At 42.5% G+C, this 18,767-nt stretch overlaps 1 protein-coding gene and 1 non-coding gene across 2 annotated transcripts in view; one reads left to right on the top strand and one right to left on the bottom strand.

Moving 5' to 3' along the window:
* DIP2B (disco interacting protein 2 homolog B) overlaps nt 1-18,767 on the top strand; it is a 229,737-nt gene that overhangs the window by 75,492 nt on the left and 135,478 nt on the right. The window lies entirely within an intron of this gene.
* On the bottom strand, nt 16,641-16,712 carry TRNAC-ACA (transfer RNA cysteine (anticodon ACA)). The gene has a single exon. It is a non-coding gene; the product is annotated as a tRNA-Cys (tRNA).

Raw genomic sequence — 18,767 nt, 5'->3', positions numbered from 1 at the left:
ACTCATGTCCATCGAGTCAGTGATGCCATCCAGCCATCTCATCCTCGGTCGTCCCCTTCTCCTTCTGCCTCCAATCCCTCCCAGCATCAAGAGTCTTTTCCAATGAGTCAACTCTTCGCATGAGGTGGCCAAAGTACTGGAGTTTCAGCTTTAGCATCATTCCTTTCAAAGAACACCCAGGACTGATCTAAAATATAACAATATTTGGTTATATTTTAGTGTTCTGGTTTTCTTTTATTACTTTTTACTTTTTTTAAATGGAGATTTTCGAATACATTTCAGAGTAGAGAGACTAGTATAGGGAATCCCTGAATACTGATTACCCCAACATCAACAGTTACTTTCACATGGCCAGTCTAATTTTGTCTATACCCTTACCCACTTTCTCTTGCCCTCTTCAATTGTTTTAAAGCATATCAAGTATCAGTATGCATTTTAATCTAGAAATATGTAAGATAGTCTGTGGTCACATTTCCTCTGATTATGTAATTTTTTTTTCTATTTGGTTTGTTGTCTGATCTCTTTTTTTTAAAGATGCTGATGATCTGATGATTGATTGAAATCCTGGGAATGTGTAGAGAGTCTGTAATATTCTGTTTTGGTGGGAGAGGGGACATTTACTTATATTAGATCAGTGATTTCCCAAGATGATATTACAAACCTAGTTCTTGGTATAAATTTGAATAACAACCTTGACTGAAGGAAGTATTGACCATGTACAGGAAGTCTTACCTGAAATTCCATGTTGACATAACCACGGTCTGAAATGGGATTCATCACTGTCAGGAAGCCCAGTTTTAAGTTTGCTTTCTCAGGTTCTAAGAAGAGTACTTCATACCTTTCCCTCAAACCTTACAGACTTCTGTTCTCTCAGCTGATGGCTTTGTTTGGTGCTTGCCTGAGAATATAAGAATCTGTCTAGAAGGACACCCTCATCTGCCCTCCTCCTCATCCAGAGGTTTTTGTTTTGGCAGTGGGCCACTCCTCTCATTTCCCTCCGGTTGGGTATAATGGAACGAGCGCTTGTTTCGTCTCCTGACCCTCCACCCACATCACAGTCCTTCCCTCTGTTCTGAGTGCCCCGCCTCCTTCCCAGGGCCCTTGCTGCTTCTCTGGCCCCCTCTCTGCCCCTCGCATCTTCAGGCTGCCCCTGTCTGCTGGAGCATCCCTGTTAGTGGACAGATAGGCTCTGGCGCACCCCATCTGTAGAAAGAAACTGTCCCTTGTTAAATTCATCTCTCTTGATTTCTAGCGGCCCATTTTTTTCTCCCCTTCACGGTTAAACCTTTCAAAAGAGTTGTCTATTCTTTCTTCTACCTTTTTTCTCTTCCATTCACTCTTTGAACCACTCAGTACTGGCTCCGTTCCTCACTACCTCACTGAAACCATTCTTGCCAAGAGCCCCCAGGTCCTCTGTGATAGAATCCAGTTGTTTTCTTTCTGTCTCATAGACCAGTCCTTCTCCTTCTCTTTTACTGCCTCCGTGCTCTGCGTGACCTCTAAGTGCTGGAATGCCTCCAGGCTCAGTTTTGGGCCTCACTTCTCTTTATTTGTACTCTTTCCCCTTGGTCATTTCACTTACTCCCATGGCTTTAAGTGTCATCTTTATGCTGATGACTCCTGAGCATGTAGCTTCAGCCCTGACCTGTCCTCTGAGTTCCACCTGGAGATCAGGAACCTATGACTCAGGCTTCATTGGTGCAAAACAAAGTTCTGGCTTTTCCCCCTCAACCCTTTTTCATTTCAGTTAGTAGATCCTGATACACCCAATTGCACAAGTCAGAAACTTAGAAATCATCTTGTATCTTCCCTGTCTCCGTCCAGCCCATCAGCACGTCTTATCAGTTCTACCTTACACATATCTCAAGTATCTTCACTTCTCTTTGTCTGTACTTCACCATTAAATTACTGTCATTTCTCAACTGGAAAACTGCTGGAGTTTCCTGATTGGTCCTTCTGCTTTCATTTTTGTCTCCTGTACACTGTTCTGCTCACAGGAGGTGCAGTGCTCTGTGAAAAACACAGCCATATCATGTAACTCCTTGCTTAGTTCTTAATGATGGCATTGCATATAGGATAAACTATTGACTCCTTAGCATAGCCTTCAGGGTCCTGCCTGCTTCTCTAGCTTTGGCTACTGCTTTCCCCTCCCTCACTATGCAGGGCAAAGTTGCCCCTTTCACACTGGGATCTCTCATGCCCCAGGGCCTTGACACTCACTGTTCCTTCTCCATAGACTGATCTATTCCTGACTCTTCTTACTGTTCTTCAGGCTGCAGCTTAAGTGTCACCTTGTCTGACAGCCCTTTTCTGATCACCCTTCCCAAAGTGGCTACTTGCCCATCTCCATCTCTTCTTGTCACGTTACCTGTTTTTTTCCAGCAAATATTTATGGAGTGCCTCCTCTGTGCTTGACACTGTTCTAGGCATGGGGTAGATAGCAGTGAGCAAGGTAGATACACTCAGGAAGCTTCCAGCTAGTGGGCAAGCAGATGAAGCACAAATATATCATATTCTGTTGGTGATCTGTGCTGTGTAGACAGATGAAGCAGGTGGAGTGAAGTGAGAGATGGTGTTCTAGACAGTGGTTGGAAGAGGAGACATTTTGAAAGGGGTTCCAGTGAAGTGAGAGAACACCCTCTCAGGTGTGTGCTGCTTTTCTAGAACTGTATCTAGAAACATAAGCTCTAAGAAGTCAGAGGTCTCACCTCTTCACCAAAGTTCCTGAAAGCTAGCACAGTGCCTGACCTTTGGTAAATACTCATCAGTGGGTGGATGACCTTTAGATTTCCACATAATCGTGGCATTCTGGGAACCACGTGGCATTCAGGATGTGGCCTACCTACTTTGTCTCTGTGGGCTCCAGTCTTTTCATGTGTTGAGTGAAGGAATCCAGCTCAGGAAGGGAGCTCTGAAGACTGCCAGCCTCACTGTGGACGCTGTGGATGTGTTCTGTGCCTGGTTTCACCGAAATGGTGAAAAGATTGCATGAGAGTTCAGTATTCACATAAAACCAAGATTTGCACTTAAAGTTATGTCAGCTGCAGCCCTGAGTAGAATGGCCTGGAGGAGGCAAGAGAGTGGGTTATTTTGGACGATGTGGAGGGACCGGGCAGGTCCAGGCAGGAGCTGAAGGTGACCTGGCCTCAAGAGGTGGCCACAGAGATAAGGGAGAGCGCTGAAGAAATGGTGGGACTTTCCCAAACGTACACAGAATTGAGGCAAAAACCCGGACTTCATAACCCAGCACTTTCACTCTACCACTTCTCTTGATGAAAGGAAGTGAAAATGTTGGCTGCTTAGTTGTGTCCGACTTTTTTGGAACCCCTTGGACTGTAGCCCGCCAGGCTCCTCTGCCCATAGACTTCTCCAGGCAAGAATACTGGAGTGGGTAGCCATGCCTTTCTTCAGTGGATCTTCCTGGCCCGGCGATCGAACCCTGGTCTCCTGCATTGCAGACAGATTCTTTAGTGTGAGACATCAGGGAAGCCCACTTCTCTTGATACTTAAAATGTCTTCGGGAGTTCCCTGGTGGTCCAGTGGTTAGGACTCTGCCCTGTCACTGCCAAGGGCCCCAGGGTCAATCTTGGTCGAGGAACTAAGATCCCGCAAGCCATACTGCTTGCCCTCCCCCCCGAAAAAAAGTCTTGCAGTCAGCCTGATAGAAAAGTTGAAATGTATGGATATGTGTGATGCTAGTGAGTTTAGTTAGAACAAAGACTGCTTTTCAAAAAACATTGTAAACATCTATATCAAAATTTGCCCATGTGAAAAAGTGCTTTTGCTTGTAGTATGTGCATCTTTGGACAGATTCTCAGGAACGAACTTGACTGGAAAACAGGAGAGGGAACGGTGTTTTCACTGTATGTATATCTTCTGCATCTTTGGATTTTGAGCCACAGGTCAGAGGTGTGATAGGAGTGAGTAGTACACATTGGGTAAGACTGAAGCTGGCCTGCTCCTCGGTCTCTCTGTTTTCCAGATGCAGCCACATTGCTTTCAAACGTGTGCACCTTAGGAAGGTGTCTTTCTTCCACCAGTTGGAAATATGTCAAGCCAGTTGACTTGCATATAAAATTGGAGCTTGACACAGTGTCGAAGCTCCTTGTCTCTTCTTGTACCCTTTTTCTCTCCTCATACTCATGTATAGTATGTACAGCATGATAGTTTAATATATGTGTTTCCTTGATCTTTCAGATTCTGTGGATGTTCTGTTATTGACGCCTAGTCTTTAGGCCACCCTCTTATTTCACCCTTCACTTGCCCTATGGACTTTATTAAAACATTTACATGATGACTAGTTAATTAAAATTACTTTTTACACACTTTACTCTTAAGACTTGGTGGGTACCTCTGTCTCCTCTTCCCTCTCCCACCAAGACCATCAGAACCTTGGCTGGGGATTCCCTGGGATTTGGGACAGCAGCAGGAAAGGGGTGCCTGACCTAGGGGAGTATGGACCTCCTCACAGCTCACACTTGACTCTGCTCCCCAGACTCCAGTGCCCCCAGTACCAGCTCTCCCCTCTTCATCCTTGGCATGAAGACAAAGTGATTCAGGCTCTCCACCAATTCTTGGTCTCTCCGACGAGGCCCTTTGTTCCTTATTCCCCATGTTTTTCTTCCTCTGCGTCTTGGCACCTTTCTTCTGTTCAGAAATTTTCCGTAAATTTTCTCCCTCTTTTTCTTTTCTTCACTTAAAAAAAAAAGTTTGCTTTCAGTTCAAAAAAGATAATAATAATTAAAATTACCTTTCGACCACCACTTCTTTCGGATGTGTTTTCTTTTAGAGGTTATGGATGTATCTTTGACAAGAAAGGAATATTTTTCATGGGACAGTTTGTTAGATTCTGTCCAAAATAAGACTACCATCTTTTTATTTTAAGTAATAGAGGTGCTTAGAAGTGATTCGTGTCACATAGGAAGTTGCCAGTACTGTTGCACTAGTTCAGTCCTAGTCTGTTTTCAGATTTTCTTCCTCTCCTTAGTGTCCCCTATGCTTGGAGGTCTTATGTGGAAGCAGCAACCCTAAAAATACTTTTAAAGCTTTTCCACTTCATTTTTGAAAGCTGGAAATACACGTAAAGTTTGCCTGCCACCTGTGCTTCTCTCTTCTGCTCTTCGTACAGATTCTTTTAAGTTTTCTGTTTCCTTAATCAGATATTGCAAGTGTTCTGCCTACATTTCTCTTTTGAGGTCCATCAGAGAGTAGAAAAACAAGTTGTACTATACTTTAAACTTGGTCCTAGTTGTGTTTGAAAACAAGGTATGGGAAAGAAATTTGGAAGAAAAATTGTCTCTTGGGACCATTGACGTTTATAAAAATGTAATCTATGGCCTTAGACTTTATTTTGGTAGCTATAGAATACTGACGAATGAAAGCAAAGCTAGGCATAAATGTTCAGTTACCCAGACCCTCCCCCTGCAAAGAGAGAAAACTAACCTTGAAATAATACATTGGTAGATATTCCCTGGTGATGCAGCGGTAAAAAATCCACCTGCCAGTGCAAGAGATGCGGATTTGGAGAAGGCAATGACAAGCCCCGCCAGTATTCTTGCCTGGAAAATCTCGTGGACAGAGGACCCGGGTGGGCTGCAGTCCATGGGGTAGCAGAGTCAGGCATCACGGAGCATGCACACACAAAGTAGCTTGAGAAATTTTGTTAGTGTCGGTGCTTCTGCTGTACTGTGCTTAACAAGGTTCAGAGTTCTTTCCTTACTGAAGATCAGGAGGAGCTTTTTAAAGTAATGCTACCTGAATGAGGTACCTTTCTATTCCCTGAGTTGTGGAGAACAGGCGCCCGTAACAAGACCATCCTGACAAGAATCCCATCCTTTAACCCAGCTGCTGGGTTCTATGTGTATGGCCCCTGCTGTCCATCTGGATTTTGTGTCTGTTTCTGTAGAACATTGTAAGTGTGGAGGGGGAGTGGGGACTGGTGACGTAACATATCAGGGAAAAATCTCTTAATGTTCAGAATTTGTATTATTTCTGTTAAAGGCTGAGGAGTTTTGAAGTCGTTTGACTGAGTGAAGTGACTGCTACATGTCTGTTAATTTAAAATTGTGATAGTCCAGCTGGTTGACTTAAAATGGCTGAACTTCTTAGCAAGTAATTGCCATAACATAAGATAAAGCTGGGGGGGTAACAGACTTCCATTTTTTCTAGGATGATGAGAAACATTGTTTCTGAAGATGTGATAATTTGAGCTGAGACCTGAAATGATGAGAGGAAGTCCGTTTATGAGAAAGTCTGGGGAAGGTGTGTTCCTGGGCACAGGAAATAGTTGGTGGGGCGGGGGTCCTGCAGAATTGATGTATTGGAGGAAGTGCAAAGGGTGTGAGGTTGGTGAGTTAGAAGAGTAGTGATGGTATCTGTAGATACAGGCGAACAGGGGCTCTTCTGGGCCAGAGGAGGATTCTTCCTGTTCCCTAAATTTTAAACAATTGAGTGATTTAACACCATCAGGACAGTTGAGTGATTTAACACTGAAATATGTGCTAACCAGGAGTAATTATTTTCTGAGATTCTCATGCTGCTTTCTTTCTTTTTCCTGACTTGCAACAGGTGCAAGCAAGTAAGGTGCTGGAGGAGATAGAGTAATGTCCTGGGGGCTTTCCTGGTAGCTCAGACGGTAAAGCATCTGCCTACAATGCAGGAGACCCAGGTTTGATCCCTAGGTCGGGAAGATCCCCTGGAGAAGGAAATGGCAACCCACTCCAGTATTCATTCTTGCCTGGAAAACCCCATGGACCGAGGAGCCTGGTAGGGTACAGTCCATGGGGTCGCAAAGAGTCGGACACGACTGAGTGACTTCACTTTCACTTTCCTTCTCTTGAAGGAAGGAAAGGTGACGTTTGTCGCCCCCACTGGAGAAACGACTGAGGTTCACAGCTGTGGGCCAAGGAGTGACTCACTGGGTTAATTGTTACAGTACCTGTTTCTGGAGAATCATTACTGTGATCATTTCCAGTGAAAGCTTTTTTTTTTCCCCCTTTAATAGGAATTTAGGCTTTAATATAAAAGTATAGATTGATCATATTTTAATGTTATAAAATTTTAGTCTGTTTATGCACCAGAGCCCACGTAGGAAATTCCTTTTCAAATAGTAGGAACTTAATCATTTGTCTCATTTCTCCACAAAGGCTTGACCAGATGCTGCTGGCTGAACTTAATGCCTAATTGTTGAACCTGAAGCTATTCTAAGATTTTATTATATTGATCTTTTTGTTTTTCCATCTGGTGTGTGTTATTTTAAATCTTTTACTCTTTTTCTCTTTAGCAGGTAACTGAATTTCAGTCTGAGCTAAAACTTGAGTTTTATGCTTTTCCTACAATCTTTCTCAACCTTTCTTTTCTTGCTGAAATTAACACTCATACACTAATTAGAACTTATGTATAGCTTTAGACTTATTGTCCTGGTAAGACCAGAGCTGAATTTAGTCTTCTAGAAATGTAGAACACATTGACTTTATGGTAAACCCAAAGCAGCAGCTATCATTAAAGATATGTTAGGGGGGCTACAGTCTGTGGAGCAGCAAGTCAGACAGGACTGAGTGACTAAACCACCAGTCTTACAAATGACACCACCCATTTTGCATATGAAAAAGAACCTATCAGAGATCAGTGAATCACCTAAGGCCACAAATGGAGATGTTGTGTAGGCAGTATCAGGAAAATCAGTAGTTCCTGTTAGGAACACACCCCTTTGTTTCAACTCTTGAGCTGCTGGATTCCAACCAACCCTTCCCAAGTGGCGCTAGTGGTAAAGAATCTGCCTACCAATGCAGGAGGTGCAAGAGACTCAGGTTCCATCCCTGAGTCAGGAAGATCTCCTGGAATAGGAAATAACAACCCATTCCAGTATTCTTGCCTGGATAATTCCACGGGCAGAGGAGCCTGGCACCCTCTGATCCTCCATGGAGACGCAGAGAGTCAGACATGATTGAGCACGTTTATCTATTTAACCAACCCTTCTCTACTGCCTTAATAATTAGAGCACAGAACCAAATAGATTGAAATTCATATTTACTCAATGAAAAGGTTTTACAGTAAGTGTGAAGTCATCAGATTATTAATCCAAGAACTCAACATTAACTCTCAAACCAGAAAAGTACATTAGAAATACTAAATGTATTTTAAAAGTTTAGCCCAGCTCAAATATAACATACATTAATAGGTATTCTCCTTGTAGCTCAGCCGGTGAAGAATCTGCCTGCAATGCAGGAGACCCGGGTTTGATTCCTAGGTCGCGATGATCCCCTGGAGAAGGAAATGGCTACCCACTCCAGTATTCTTGCCTGGAGAAGTCCACGGACAGAGTAGCCTGGCGGGTTATAGTCTATGGGGTCGCAAAAGGACACAACTTAGCTGCTAAACCACCACCAACGTTGTTTGATATATGATTAAATGTTTTGTCTGTCTTGGTCTTATATCAATTTAGATGCTTTGGTGTTTTTATTTTGCCTGGCTGGTTTTTAGATAATATTCAGTTCGGTTCATGCCCTGCTCTTTGTGACCCCATGGACTACAGCACGCCAGGCCTCCCTGTCCATCACCAACTCCCAGATTTACTCCAACTCATGTCCATTGAGTTGGTGATGCCATCCAACCATCACATCCTCTGTTGTCCCATTCTCCTGCCTTAGGTCTTTCCCAGAATCAGGGTCTTTTCCAGTGAGTCAGTTCTTTGCATCAGGTAGCCAAAGTATTGGAGTTTCAGCTTCAGCATCAGTCCTTCCAGTGAATATTCAGGACTGACTTCCTTTAGGATGGACTGGTTGGCTCTCCTTGCAGTCCAATGGACTCTCAAGAGTCTTCTCCAGCACCACAGTTCAAAAGCATCAATTCTTCTGTGCTCAGGTTTCTTTATAGTCCAACTCTCACATCCATACATGCCCACTGGAAAAATCATAGCCTTGACTAGATGGGCCTTTATTGACAAAGTAATGTCTCTGCTTTTTAATATGCTGTCTAGGTTGGTCATAACTTTCCTTCCAAGGAGTAAGCATCTTTTAATTTCATGGCTGCAGTCACCATCTGCAGTGATTTTGGAGCCCAGAAAAATAAAGTCAGCCACTGTTTTCCACTATTTCCCCATCTATTTGCCATGAAGTGATGGGACTGGATGCCATGATCTTAGTTTCCTGAATGTTGAGCTTTAAACCAACTTTTTCACTCTTCTCTTTCACTTTCATCAAGAGGCTCTTTAGTTCCTCTTCACTTTCTGCCATAAGGGTGGTGTCATTGATGTTTCTCCCAGCAATCTTGATTCCAACCTGTGCTTCCTCCAGCCCAGCGTTTCTCATGATGTACTCTGCATATAAGTTAAATAAGCAGGGCAACAATATACAGCCTTGACGTACTCCTTTAAGGGCTTGCCTTTCAGAATTGGTGACCCATCCTTCACCTTTTTTTTTTCCTTTGCAGCTTTCAGGATCTTAGTTCCCTGACCAGGGAAAGTGCTAAGTCCTAACCACTGGACCTCCAGGGGATTCTCCCACCTTTCAGGTTTAGCCGTCATGTAATTCGTCTGGTTTTCTTTTGTAATTCTTTTGACATTTTTCTCTTATTGAGAGGGAGGAGCTCTACTTTGAATAACTTGATATGTTAAAAAAAATTATTTTCATAGTACCATTAAATTAAATTGGCTGCATCAGTTATCACAGAGCTTGAGTTCAAGGTCTAAAAGGAATAACACTTTGGCAGCTGTTGGCTCTAATGAGAGTAAAACCGTGCTAGCACTGGAAATGCAGGTTAACAAGCTCGTAGTACACATAGCTAGTAAGTACCTATCCCTTTATGTATCGGTGAATATATTTAGGGCTGGAGAGTAAATTGGTCAGGTTTTATTATCAGAAAACATCAAGTACACCACAGTTCTGCTTAATGTGGCCGTTGAGAATGTTGCATCCGTGTTGCTCATGTATGTTTTTTTCCTTTCTTTGTGACAATTGAATATATTAACCAAAAGGCTGTGTATTGATTTATGTTGTAATATTTATTTATTCACAGAAGAAAAATCACCAGATAGAGCAAAGTAAAAATGAGAGAGGAATGAAATAAGTGGCCTCTGGCACCTGGCCTCCTGGAAATGTACTGAAGGGCTCCTCCCTTCTCCCCTTTTACTCTCAACCTTCTCTCTTCTGCCCTCAGGGTGGAATTTCTTTGTGCCTCTGTGATGTCAGAACTCCAGTCATTTTCTCCAACATGGTTTCTTTCCTTCTGTGTTTTAGTTACTTACAGTGTCAGTAAAGCTGAGTAATTCTACTGCATATTGCCAGTAGTTGCTAACGTCTTACACAGAATACTCCAGCCTGAGAGCTCTATGGCTTTAAGACTTTGATTTGTGTAACAAGAATTTAATCTCACTTATCAGGGCTTTATATAATGGCAGCCTACTTCAGTATTCTTTCCTGGAGAACCACAAGGACAGAGGAGCCTTGCAGGCTACAATTAATGTGGTTGCAAGAGTTGGACACGACTTAGAAACTAAAGAGAGAGATATAAAATAAAACCTTTGGCAGGAATAGAATTTGTTTTCAAATATAAACTAAGGATCATAAGCAGAAATGAAAAAGTGAGAAATTGGGAGAGGGTCCTAAAGACAAAGTTTTGACTATATGAGTTAGATTGTGTCTGTTTTGCATGGTGGTAAAACAGGATAACAGAAGCCATATATATTGACAGTTGATGGTGATCATTATTATGTCCAGCCGGTCCAAGGCTATTGTATCTTAGAGCTTTGACATGTGTCCAAGACCAGGAGACTTTCAGAGTGTTGACTTGATTCAAGTGATCCTAAAAAACACGGTTTCCAGTTGGCACTAAAATAGACTGAAGATTCAGTAACCCAAGGTATTTAGATAAATCTGATTTGCATGTTTTATAAATAGCTATCGCTTGTCTCAGTTTTATTTCTTTGAAACTTGCTTATTTTTACTTTTTATGATAGAAGAGGTAGTATTTGCTTTAAATATAGTTAGATATTTATACTTGACTAGTAAAAATTTCCACTACATTCTTCTGAAAGTTATCTAAGCTGGTGTTTTTTGTTAATAGTTAGTTTAAAACTGACACATTTTCCAATCTTTGTGAATCTTCCTATTAATTTGTATTTTAGGCAAACTAGCATATGCACACAGAGATACACTCTTTACATGGAGGAGCTCCACCATAGGAGTCTTTTGTACTTTGTTTTTCACTTAGTTTATCTTATAGCCCTTTCCATATCAGCATTTATCGATTTACTTCATTTTTTAAAAGGCCTGTGTGGTGCATATTGGAATAGGAAATCCACCATTTATTTGACAACATAACTTCTTATGTCACTGTAAAAATTATTTTAATTCAGTCAAAGGTGGTTGAAGATCTGGCATCTAATTTAAAAAAAAAGTATTGCCATATAGTTGATTTACAATATTGTTAGTTTCAGGTATACAGCAAGTGAATCAGTTACACATATATCTACTTTTTTTTTTTAAGATTCTTTTCCCATGTGGACCATTATAGAGTATTGAGTAGAGTCCCCTATGTTGTATAGCAGACTCTTAGGTTATCTATTTTATATATGGTAGTAGGTATTTTTAGTTCCAATCTCCCAGTTTATCTTTCTCCCCGCCTGCCAACTCCCACCTTGCTCTGCCCCAATCCCCTGGTAACCACACGTTTGTTTTCTATGCCCCTGACTCTACTTCTGTTTTGTAAATAAATTTACTTGTACCTGGCATTTATATTGAAATGCTCGGATTCTTTGTCAGCATTATGGAATTTCATGTAAATGATTTAATTTATACATGGTACTCAGAGTTTATAGATAACAGCTCACTGTTCTGATTACTCTAGAGAGGGAAAAGGGTAAAAGTGAGAATGTTATCTTCTTCTTAGAACCATAGTAGGTAGCGCTGTGGTCTTCTGTTCCTGGAGGAGTGTGATTAATAAATGAGCATCTCTTTGAGTCAGAGGGTGGCTCTGGGATGCATGATGTCTGATAGACTGAGGGCCTCTGAGCGGAGGGGTGTCAGGAGAAATTGCCCCTGGAGTCAGGGAGGGAGGGTCTCACGGATCTCTTCCTGCGCTATCCTGGGCTTCGTCACAGAGTGTGTGTGTGATAAATGTTTAACTTAAACAGTAGAGTGCTTTAATAATATTTGAGCTTCTCTTTTATAGTTATCTTTTCAATCTTCTTTGTGAATATAAAGTATATGTTACATTACAGCCAGTACTCACATTTAAGGGAGAAGGTTGCAAATGAACATAAGGTTTCTTGGATGGTTATCCTCCTTGGCTTAGTTGTTTTCAGCCCTTCAGAGATTTCTTTATCACATTTGACAAGCAGCCTTTTTCCCTCCCAGTGGCATGAAGTGAGCACTCTTGCAGAACATCAGTTCAGTTGAGTCGCTCAGTCGTGTCTGACTCTTTGCGACCCCATGAATCGCAGCACACCAGGCCTCCCTGTCCATCACCAACTCCCGGAGTTCACTCAGACTCACGTCCATCAAGTCAGTGATGCCATCCAGCCATCTCATCCTCTGTCGTCCCCTTCTCCTCCTGCCCCCAATCCCTCCCAGCATCAGAGTCTTTTCCAATGAGTCAGCTCTTTGCATGAGGTGGCCAAAGTACTGGAGTTTCAGCTTGAGCATCATTCCTTCCAAAGAAATCCCAGGGCTGACCTCCTTAAGAATGGACTGGTTGGGTCTCCTTGCAGTCCAAGGGACCCTCAAGAGTCTTCTCCAACACCACAGTTCGAAAGCATCAATTCTTCAGCACTCAGCCTTCTTCACAGTTCAACTCTCACATCCGTACATGACCACAGGAAAAACCATAGCCTTGACTAGATGGACCTTAGTTGGCAAAGTAATGTCTCTGCTTTTGAATATATTATCTAGGTTGGTCATAACTTTTCTTCTAAGGAGTAAGCATCTTTTAATTTCATGGCTGCAGTCACAATCTGCAGTGATTTTGGAGCCCCCCAAAATAAAGTCTGACACTGTTTTTACTGTTTCCCCATCTATTTCCCATGGAGTGATGGGACCGGATACCATGATCTTCGTTTTCTGAATGTTGAGCTTTAGGCCAACTTTTTCACTCTCCACTTTCACTTTCATCAAGAGGCCCTTTAGTTCTTCTTCACTTTCTGCCATAAGGGTGGTGTCATCTGCATATCTGAGGTTATTGATATTTCTCCCAGCAATCTTGATTCCAGCTGTGTTTCTTCCAGTCGTTTCTCATGATGTACTCTGCATATAAGTTAAATAAGCAGGGTGACAGTATACAGCCTTGACGTACTCCTTTTCCTATTTGGAACCAGTCTGTTGTTCCATGTTTGGTTCTAACTGTTGCTTCCTGACCTGCATACAGATTTCTCAAGAGGCAGGTCAGGTGGTCTGGTATTCCCATCTCTTTCAGAATTTTCCACAGTTTATTGTGATCCACACAGTCAAAGGCTTTGGCATAGTCAGTAAAGCAGAAATAGATGTTTTTCTGGAACTCTTTTGCTTTTTCCATGATCCAACAGATGTTGGCAATTTGATCTCTGGTTCCTCTGCCTTTTCCAAAACCAGCTTGAACGTCAGGAAGTTCACGGTTCACGTATTGCTGAAGCCTGGCTTGGAGAATTTTGAGCATTGCTTTACTACTTCCCTGGTGGCTCAGACAGTAAAGCGTCTGTCTACAATGCGGGAGACCTGGGTTCGAGCTCTGGATTGGGAAGATCCCCTGGAGAAGGAAATGGCAATCCACTTCAGTACTGTTGCCTGGAAAATCCCATGGACAGAGGAGCCTGGTACGCTACAGTCTATGGGGTCTCCAAGAGTCGGACATGACTGAGCGACTTAACTTGTACTAGCATGTGAGATGAGTGCAATTGTGCGGTAGTTTGATCATTCTTTGGCATTGCCTTTCTTTGGGATTGGAATGAAAACTGACCTTTTCCAGTCCTGTGGCCCCTGCTGAGTTTTCCAAATTTGCTGGCATATTGAGTGCAGCACTTTCACAGCATCATCTTTCAGGATTTGAAATAGCTCAACTGGAATTCTATCACCTCCACTAGCTTTGTTCGTAGCGATGCTTTCCAAGGCCCACTTGGCTTCACATTCCAGGATGTCTGGCTCTAGATTTCGGATCACACCATCATGATTATCTGGGTCTCTTTTTTGTACAGTTCTTCTGTGTATTCTTGCCACCTTTTCTTAATATCTCTGCTTCTGTTAGGTCCATACCATTTCTGTCCTTTATCGAGCCTATCTTTGCATGAAATGTTCCCTTGGTATCTCTAATTTTCTTGAAGAGATCTCTAGTCTTTCCCATTCTGTTCTCTTCCTCTTCATGGTCATATATAATTCCGTCAGGTTGGGTCCAAAGCAGCCATGTGACTGACTGATGTCAGATTAAGAAATAACTCAGGTAATTTCTAAATATGAGTTTGGGTTATTTTCCTTTCTTTAATGCCACCAAGTCATCCACACCTACCTGTTTCTGCATTAGTGAGCACAGGATTTTTTTCTTTAAAGGAAGGACAGACTGGGAATCCTGGTGATTTACAAAAACTGCGTAGTCCAGTTAACTAAGGCAGTGATAATGTAGTGCCTCAGGAACATTGGCTATAACCCGCCTGCATCATTAGATGCACTCTTCTGGAACAGAACTTTGTTCACTGTCTTAATCCTGGCCTTAAAATCCTCCGGAGAATCTTGACACAAGTTCTTTGGTCAGCCTGCTTCCCACCCCTCACACACATCCCTTTCTTCTCCACCGCCATTCACACCCCACGAGACTTTTGGAACATAATATCTCACCTGGCTTTTCATCTGCTTCTCATTGCTCTAAAATGTATCCTTGTCCAATTGTAGATTCTTCCTGAACACCATTGTTCTACCTCTCTGGTCATCCGTAAGTAGGTATTTGGAACATAATATCTCACCTGGCTTTTCATCTGCTTCTCATTGCTCTAAAATGTATCCTTGTCCAATTGTAGATTCTTCCTGAACACCATTGTTCTACCTCTCTGGTCATCCGTAAGTAGGTAATTTTACAAGGCATCCTGCTTTCCTGTTCTCCTTTGTCTACTGAGAAAAAAGTACCTCTTTGCACTTTTTTATTCTTTCCTTCATTTGCAACTTGGATGATGGTGATAATGATCCTTTACTAACAACTTCCAGAGGTGTTCAGATCCATTTATTCCTTTCCTTTGCTCACACAGGCACACACAGAAATTACCATGAAGAAGGTAAGTTGGTTAGTCACATCCCTGTTTTGCAGATGAGGACACTTAACAGAGGGCAGGAACTGACTGGCTCGAAGTGATACAGCTATCAGTAGTTAAGAATAGAACCAGATCACCAGCCGGATCATTTTATTCCCGAACCTGTGCATTTTACACTGTACTATACTGTCTACTTTGTATATTTAAGAAGTTTTTTCCTAAACAAAGACAGTGCCTTTCTGCTAGAGGAATTCTTAATGAACATTTTTTTTTGCTGGATATGTGCGTGGGTGCTAAGTCCTGCAGTCAGGTCCGACCCTTTGTGGCTCTATGGACTGTAGCCCGCCAGGCTCCTCTGTCCATGGGATCCTCCAGGTTAAAAATACTGGAGTGGGTTGCCGTGCCCTCTTACAGGGGAACTTCCCAACCCAGGGATCGAACCCCGAAACTCTTACATCTCCTGTGTTGCAGGTGGATTCTTTACCACTGGCACCACCCAGGAAGCCCAATATAAAACGTTCTAAAATACTTCTTAAAACTGTTCAGAGTTGGTCCCTGTAAAAATAACACTGAGTGGACAGGTTTCTGTTTTTCTTTTGGGTAGATTCCTAGAAGAAGTATCGGATTGAAACATATAAATGTTTTACAGACTTGTGAACACTGCACAATTGTTTCCCCTGAAAGGATGTGCTGATTTCCTTATTTCTTCATATTAGCCAGATAGCCTTAGAATGTAACAGAAAGCTTGACGGAGTGTGATTATAGCCTCTGCCTAGGGAGACTGGAGTCACTGGTCGTTATTTATTAGTTTAACTGTTATCATCAACACCATTTCTATAAAAATGACCTGTTTTCTGGGATGGCAGTAGGAGACTTTGAGATTATGATCTTTTGTATTGTTTTGCTCTTTTCCTGATCATGTAATTTATGACAGCAGTTCTGTAAGGACATCCGTATTTACATTCACATTCAACTGCTTCCATTTCCTGCAGCTCAACTGAACAGGAAAAAAAAAACTGAAATATTGGGAACCTTTGTTTTTGATTAGTAAGCTACCTCAAATGGCTGGGAGATGGTATCAGTTTATAGAACCAGTAAGAGCCATTTTCATGATGGTTAGCAGTTAGCATTTACTCAGGGTAGGAGACAAATAAATTCAAGAATTGTATATGTTTGAATGAAATACGTCTCTGCCCCTCAGTTATGTACTTATGACCAGGCCAGTTCATTTGACCGGGACAGTTAATCTTTTGATGTTTCAAATGATTTCTAAAACCACCCTTTAGTCCCTTTTAGCTGGTATCTGATGAGGTGAAGTCGCTCAGTCGTGTTTGACTCTTTGCAACCCCATGGACTGTAGCCTACCGAGCTCCTCCGTCCATGGGATTTTCCAGGCAAGAGTACTGGAGTGGGTTGGCATTTCCTTCTCCAGAGGATCTTCCCGACCCAGGGATTGAACCTGGGTCTCCTGCATTGTAGGCAGACGCTTTACCATCTGAGCCACAAGGGAAGCAAGAGTATCTGATGAGGGCAAAATATTTTTTTAGAATTTACTATTTTCGTTATTAGAATACGCTGATCACTATTTCCCACAGAAAAGCCCTTGTAGTGTGAATGAGTGTGGGTGTGAGTAACACTTTACAGATGAGAAAAACAAATCCTCCTGCCGGTCCCGAGCTGGATGTGCTTCCTGTGTGGGGGAGCGGTCTGATAGCGGGTGGGGGAAGGTTCGCTCCCTGGAATCTCAGGTGGAACAGGCCTGACAAGACGAATGGGGAGGCGGGGCCCTGCGAGCCTGGCCTGCCCGTAGCTGCCTGCAGGCTCCCTTCTCGCCACCGTGGGGCGGTTGTTCAGGACAATATTCACTTACCTGTTCAGATTAACCATGATAATTAGTATTTTTAATTTAAAAATATTTCTATAAAATCCAGACATTCCTATCTGTCTTTTTTAAACCTCTCAGAAAAGTATTTTTCCAAAGATGAGTGATTATTTGGGAAAAAGGCTGATCATTGCTTCTAGTGTTAAAGTTTGAAGTGTGTTTGGGGTTTTCAGTTCATTGATTTGCATAGCTGTTTCCTCCTTCTGGAAGAGTCTGACCAGAAGGCTCTTCTCAAGCTGTCTGTTTGGTTAACTCCTCCCTCCAGTTTTACTCAGCTCTCACATTCTCAGATGAGTTCTGCCTGACTGTCCTGTTTAATGCCTGCTGAGCCCCCAGACCCTGCTTTCCTTCCTCGAAATTTTTCTTTTTCCAAAGCGTTCTCTTCCTTCTAACATTTCTGTGTAATTCATCCACCCACTTTGTTTATAGTAGTTTTCTGTCCCTCAGATCCAAGCTCCACAAGAGAATGGCTGGCTGCTCCGGCACAGCCCAGGGGCCAGTGGCTGAAGGAGAGATGCGTAGCACACACTTACATATGTGCGTGCCTCCCTGTGTTTATGTGGAGAGTACAAAGTGTGGGAAACAGGCTGACCAGAGCAAGCCTTTTAAAGCATCTTTGCTTTTTATATTTTATGTATTTTAAGATTTTCAAACACTGGCTTTTTACGTCTTGACCAGTTCAGTGGACACTTCTCTTGCTTCTGCGAACAGTTTTTAGTAAGTGGCAGGCCCGGAATCGAATCCAAGCATCTGGCTCCAGGTTTGGGGCACTAACCAGCGTGCCGCAGTACCTCACAGTGGGATGTTTTTGGTGGCCTTTGCAATGTCTCTAGGCGTTCTTACTACACTCTGCTTCGTAATTAACCTGTTGCTTTTATCCTAACGCTTAAATCCTGCCCTGCTCGTGCCACACCTCTAAAGAGCCCGAGTGTGGTTGCATGTGCTTTTGGTGCTGGGCACAGTCTTCACCCACTGTGTTTTCTGCTCGGTGCTCTCCTGGTTGCCACAGTTATTGCTTCTCTTATATAATTGAACATAATGATCCTGTGATCAGAGAACGAAAGTTCTCTCACTCCTGTTGTGAGCCACTCAGGGGTGGATCACAGAGGAACACTCAGAGTTCTGGAAATCCTCCTTGTCAGCCTTGAGCAAGTTCATAGGTTAAAGCTTGTATATTAGTTTACTAAATGTCAATAGTTTCCATCTTGCTTTCTAGGAATCTGTTGTTAGAAGAAAGAGATGAGGTAGAAATAGAGCAGGGATTTGCATACTCAACAAATGCTATGGTTGTATCAAAGTCTATGTATATAATACATCAGCAGTGCAATTGGTATCCAAGTTAAAATTCAGTACTTCCTATTTGCTGTAACTATTTTTCTCAAGCAAACAAACAAGTGATGTCAGTTTAAAGAGACCGCTGACAAGATTGACAAGATCATGCCTTTGTATAAATTAGCAAAGAATATAATGTTGCCTTTGATATGTCCAGGTCTGAGAAGAGGGATAGGCAGAGTGGGTGAGCCAGCAGAAGAGCACATCACAGTCCGAGAAACGAGCATTTAGCTTTGTCTTCATGTGAAGACTGCTCTAGTCTAATAAAAAGCAAGCAGTTGTGCATTAGGTCTTTCTAAAGAGGCTCAAGTGGTTCAGTGACATTGGCCTGGGAAAGAGAGGGGAGAGCCA

The sequence above is a fragment of the Capricornis sumatraensis genome, chromosome 4, assembly GCF_032405125.1.
Source record: "Capricornis sumatraensis isolate serow.1 chromosome 4, serow.2, whole genome shotgun sequence".
NCBI classification, from domain to species: domain Eukaryota; kingdom Metazoa; phylum Chordata; class Mammalia; order Artiodactyla; family Bovidae; genus Capricornis; species Capricornis sumatraensis.
The sequence above is the reverse complement of the archived record's forward strand: the minus strand, read 5'-3'. Positions and strand labels throughout refer to the sequence as shown.